Source organism: Macaca fascicularis, chromosome 9 (genome assembly GCF_037993035.2).
Source record: "Macaca fascicularis isolate 582-1 chromosome 9, T2T-MFA8v1.1".
Lineage (NCBI taxonomy): Eukaryota > Metazoa > Chordata > Mammalia > Primates > Cercopithecidae > Macaca > Macaca fascicularis.
The window spans coordinates 38,268,259-38,274,183 of record NC_088383.1 but is presented as its reverse complement, the minus strand read 5'-3'; positions in this window follow the sequence as shown (position 1 = coordinate 38,274,183).

The following is a 5,925-nucleotide window of genomic DNA, read 5'->3' as shown; positions in this document are numbered from 1 at the left end:
TTCGCAGATAGCTTATTTCTAGTTTGTATCTGTGGATATTTGGCTTTTCACTGTAGGCCTCTTTGGGCTCCCACCTGTCCCTTTCAAGATTCTACAAGAAAAGTGTTTTCAACTTGCTGAATCAAAAGAAAGGTTTAACTTTGTGAGATGAATCTACACATCACAAAACAATTTCACAGTTAGCTTCTTTCTGGTTTTTATCTGGTTTTTCACCATAGGCCTCATTTTGCTCCTGAATATCCCTTTGATGATTCTACAAAAATGGTGTTTCCAACATGTTGAATAAAAAGAAAAGTTTTAGCTTTGAAATGAATCCACACAATACAAGAATTTCCAAATAGTTTCCTTTTAGTGTTTATCTAGGGATACCCATTTTTTTACTAGAGGTCCCAATGGTCTTCCGAATGTCCTTTTGCAGATTCTACAAGAAGTGTGTTTCCTTTCTGCTGAATCAAAACAATCATTTATCTCTGTGAGACGAATACACACACCATGAAGCAGTTTCAAAGATGGCTTCTTTCTAGCTTTTTGTGGTGATATTCAGTTTTTTACGATAGGCTTCAATGGGCTCAAAAATGTCCCATCGGATATTCTACAAATGGCATGTTTCTGATCTGCTGAAACAAAAGAAAGTTTTAACTCTGTGAGATGAATTCACACATCAAAAAGCCTTTCACAGACAGCATAGTTCTAGTTTTTATATGGGAATACTCTGCTTTTCACTATTGGCCTCAATGTGTTCCTGACTGTCCCTTTGAAGATCTTAAAAAAAGAGTTTTTCCAAACTGCTGAATCTAAAAAAGAGTTTAACTTTGAAATGAATTTACACAACACAAGCATTTCTCAAATAGCTTCTTTCCAGATTTATCTACGGATAATTGGTTTTTCACCATAGGCCCCAATGGGCTTTGGAATGACCTTCACAGATTCTACAAAAGGAGTGTTTCTAACCTGCTGAATCAAAAGAACTATTTAACTGTGTGAGATGAATCCACATATGTGAAGCAGTTTAAGATTGCTTTTTTGTAGTCTTTTGGTGGTAATATTCGGTTGTTTATGATAGGCCTCAAGGGGGTCAGGAATGTCCCATGGGATGTTAAACAAATAAGGTTTTTCCAACCTACTGAAACAAAAGATAGTTTTAACTCTATGAGATGAATACACACATGTCAAAGCAGTTTCACGGATAGCTTCCTTCTAGTTTTTATCTGAGGATATTCAGTTTTAACTGTATGCTTTAAGGGTCTCCTGAATGCTCTTTCACAGATTCTACAAAAGAGTGTTTCTAACATGCTGAATCAAAAGAAAGGTTTAACTCTTTGAGATGAATCCCCACATCACAAAGAAGTTTCACAGATAGCTTCCTTCTAGTTTTTGTCTGGGAATGCCCATTTTTTCAACATAGGCCTCAATGGTCTCCCAATAGCCCCTTGCTGGTCCTTCAAAAAGAGCGTTTCCAATCCACTGAATTAAAATAAAGGTTTAACTGTGTGAGCTGAATCCACACACCACAAAGCAGTTTTACAGATACTGCTTTTCTAGTTTTAATCTCGGGATATTCAGTTTTTCACCATAGGGCACAATGGGCTCTCTATGTCACTTTACAGATTCAAAAAAAAGAATGTTTCCAACCGGCTGAATCAAAAGAAAACTTTCCCCTTGGATACGAGTCCACTCATCACAAAGCAGTTTCACAGAAAGCTTCTTTCTAGTTTTTATCTTTGAATATTCATTTTTTCACCATAATTCTCAATGGGCTCCTGAATATCCCTTTGCAGACTCTACAAAAACAGGGTTTCCAACCTGCTGAATCAAGGGAAATGTTTCATTCTGTGAGATGAATCCTCACATCACAAAGCATTTCCATATATATCTTTTTTCACGTTTTAAATTGGAAATATTCTGTTTCTCACCATAGACCTCTATGGGCTCTTGAATGTCAGTTCAATGATTCTATAAAAAGAGTGTTTCCAATGTGCTGAATCAAAAGAAACGTTTAACACTGTGAGATGATTCTACATCAAGAAGCAATTTCACGGATAGCTACTTTCTAGTTTCTATCTGAGGATATTCGGTTTTTCACCATAGGACTCAATGGGTGTTTTTATGTTTCTTCACAAATTCTACAAAAAGTTGTTTCCAATGTGCTAAATCAAAAGAAAGGTTTAACTTCATGAGATTAATCCACACAACACAAAGCAGTTTCACAGATATCGTCCTTCTAGCTTTAACCCTGGGATATTCAGTTTTCCACCATAGGCCACAATGGGCTCTCAATGTCCCTTTAAGGATTCAATGAAAGAGTGTTTCCAACCGGCTGAATCAGCAGAAGTGTCTAACTGTGTGAGATGAATCCACACATCACAAAGCAGTTTCACAGATAGCTTCTTCCTAGTTTTTTTCTGGGGATAGTCAGTTTTTTTACCATAAGCCTCAATGGACTTCCAAATGTTCATTCACAGATCTATAAAAATACTATTTCCAACCTGCTGAATCACAAGAAATCTTTCCTCTGGGAGATGAATCCACTCATCACAAAGCAGTTTCACAAAAATCTTCTTTCTCGTTTTTATCTTCGGATATTCAGTTTTTTACCATAAGTCTCAATGGGCTTCTGAATATTCCTGTGCAGACTCTACAAAAGCAGTGTTTCCAATCTGTTGAATAAAGAACAATGTTTCACTCTGTGAGATGAATCCTCACATCACAGAGCATTTTCATAGATATCTTCTTTCACATTTTTAATTGGAAATATTTTATTTTTCACCACAGGCCTCCATGGGCTCTTGAATGTCAGTTCAACAATCCTATAAAAAGAGTTTTGCCAATGTGCTGAATCAAAAGAAAGGTTTAACTCTGTGAGATGATTCTAAACATCAAAAAGTAGCTTCATAGATAGCTACTTTCTAGTTTCTATCTGAGGATATTCAGTTTTTCACCATAGGCCTCAATGGGTGTTTTTATGATTCTTCACAAATTCTACACAAAGAGTGTTTCCAATGTGCTAAACCAAAAGAAAAGTTTAATTGCGTGAGATGAATTCACACATCACAATGCATTTTCAAAGATAACTTCTTTCAAGTTTTTATCTGGGGATATTTGGTTTTTCACCATCAGCCTCAATGGGCTTCAGAATGTCCCTTCGCCAATTCTACGAAAAGAATGTTTTTAACCTGTTGAATCAAAAGAAAGGTTTACTTCTGTAAGAAGAATCCACACATCACAAAGCAGTTTTACTTATAGCTTCTTTCTAGTTTTTATCTGGGGTTATTCTTTTTTTACCAAAAAACTGAATGGGCTCCCGAATGTCTCTTTACATATTCTACAAATAGAGTGATTCCAATCTGCTGAATCAAAAGAAAAGGATAACACTGCGAGATGAATTACACATCACAAAGTAGTTTCACAGATAGCTTCTTTCTGGTTTCTATCTGGGAATATTTTGTTTTTCACTATGTTCCTCAATGGGCTTCTGAATATTCGCTTGCAAATTCTACAAAAAGTGTATTTCCCATGTGATGAATCAAAAGAAAGATTTAATACTGTGAGATTAATCCACACATCACAAAGCAGTTTCACAGACAGCTTCTTTCCAGTTTTCATCTAACGATATTCTGTTTTTCACCATATGCCAAAATGGGCTTCTGAACGTCCCTTTGCAGATTCTACAAGAATGGTGTTTCCAACCTGTTGAATCAAAAGAAAGCTTTAACGTTGAGAGATGAATCCACACATCTGAAAGCAGTTCCACAGATAGTCTCTTTCTACTTTTTATCTGTGGATATTCCGATTTTCACCTTAGGATAAAATGACTCCCAAATGTCCCTTCACAGATTCTACAAAAAAGTGTTTTCAACCTGCTGAATAAAAGGAAAGGTTTAAGTCTCTGAGATGAATCTATGAATCACAAAGAATTTTCACAGATAGAGTCATCCTAGTTTTTGATTTGTGATATTCAGGTTTTCATTTCAGGTATCCATGGGCTCCCAAATTTCTCTTCGGAGATTCTACCAAAAGAGTGTTTCCAACCTGCTGAATCACAGCACGATACTACCCTGTGAGATAATCTACACGTCACAAAGCAGTTTCATAAATAGCTTCTTTCTAGTTTCTATCTGGGGATATTCTTTTTTTCCCCACATAACTCAATGGGATCTTGAATGTCCCTTTACAAATTCTAGAAAAAGAGTGTTTCCATCTTGCTAAACCAAAAGGAAAACTTAACTTATTGAGATGAATCCACAATCAAAAGGAGTTTCACAAATAGCTTCTTTCTGGTTTTTATCCTGAGATATTTGGTTTTTCAACATAGGCCTCCATAGGTTCCCAAATATTTCTTTGTAGATTCTACAAATAGGGTGTTTCCAACATGCTGAATCAAAAAGATTTACCTCTGTATGATGGATCCACACATCAGAGAGCCATTACACAGAGAGCTTCTTTCTAGTTTTTATTGGGGGATATTCAGTTTTTCATCATAGACTTTAAACGGTTGCCGAATGTCCCTTTGCACAGTCTAATAATAAAGGGTTTCCATCCCCCTGAATAAAAAGAAAAGTTTAACTCTGTGAGATGAATCGACACATCACAAAACAGTTTCATGGAGAGCTTCTTTCTAGTTTTATCTGCAGATCTTCAGTTTTTCACCTTAGGCCTCAATGGGCTTTCAAATGTCCCTTCACAGATTCTAAAAAACGAGGATTTCCAACCTGCTGAATCAATAATACTGTTGAACTCTGTGAGATGAACCCATATATCAAAAAGCAGTTTCATAGATAGATTATTTCTAGTTTTCATCTAAAGATATTCTGTATTTCTTGATAGGCCTCAGTAAGCTCTTGAATGTCCCTTCAAAAATTCTACAAAACCAGTGTTTCCAGCGTGCTGAATGTAAAGAAATGTTTAACTCTGTGAGATGAATCCACACATCACAAAGCAGTTTCACTGATAGCTTCTTTCTAGTTTCTTTTGGAAGATATTTGATTTTTCATTATAGGCTTCAATGGCCCCCTGAATTTCCATTTGAAGATTCACCAAAAAGAGTGTTTCCCACCTGCTGTATCAAAAAAAAAAAAAAAAAAAAAAAAAAAAAAAAAAAAAAACTTTAACCCTGTGAGATGAATCTACACATCATAAAGCATTTTCACAGAAGCTTCCTTCTAGTTTTTATCTAGGAATATTCAGTTTTTCATCCTAGACCTCAATGGACTCAACTGTCCCTTCCCTGATTCTACAAAATGAATGTTTCCAACCTGCTGAATCATAAGAAAGTTTTAACTGTGTGAGACAAATCCGCCCATCACAAAGTAGTTTTACAGATAGCTTTTCTTTTTTTTTTTTTTTTAGTTTTTATCTGGGGATATTCAGTTTTTTACCAAGGCCTCAATGTGCTTTCAGATGTCTCTTCACAGATTATGCAAAAAGAGTGTTTTTAATCTGCTGAATCAAAAGAAAGATTTATCTCTGTGAGATGAGTCTACACATCACAAAACAGTTTCACAGTTTCACACAGCTTTTTTCTAGTTTTTATCTAGGGACATTCAGTTTTTCACCACATACCTAAAGGGCTCCCAAATATCCCTTCACAGATTCTACAAAAATAGTGCTTCCAATCTGCTGAATTAAAAGAATGAATTAACACTGTGAGATGAATCCACACATCATAAAGCAGATTCACAGATAACTTCTTTCTAGTTTGCATCTGAAGGTTTTCTGTTTCTCATCATAGGCCAAAATGGGATTCCAAAGTCTCTTCACAAATTCTACAAAAAGTGGGTTTCCAACCTGCTCATTCAAAAGAAAGGTTTAACTCTGAGAGATGAATCAACACATCATAAAGCAGTGTCGCAGATAGCGTGTTTCTAGTTTTTATCTGGGGATATTCAGTATTTTACCGTAGACCTAATGGGCTCCTGAATGTCCTTT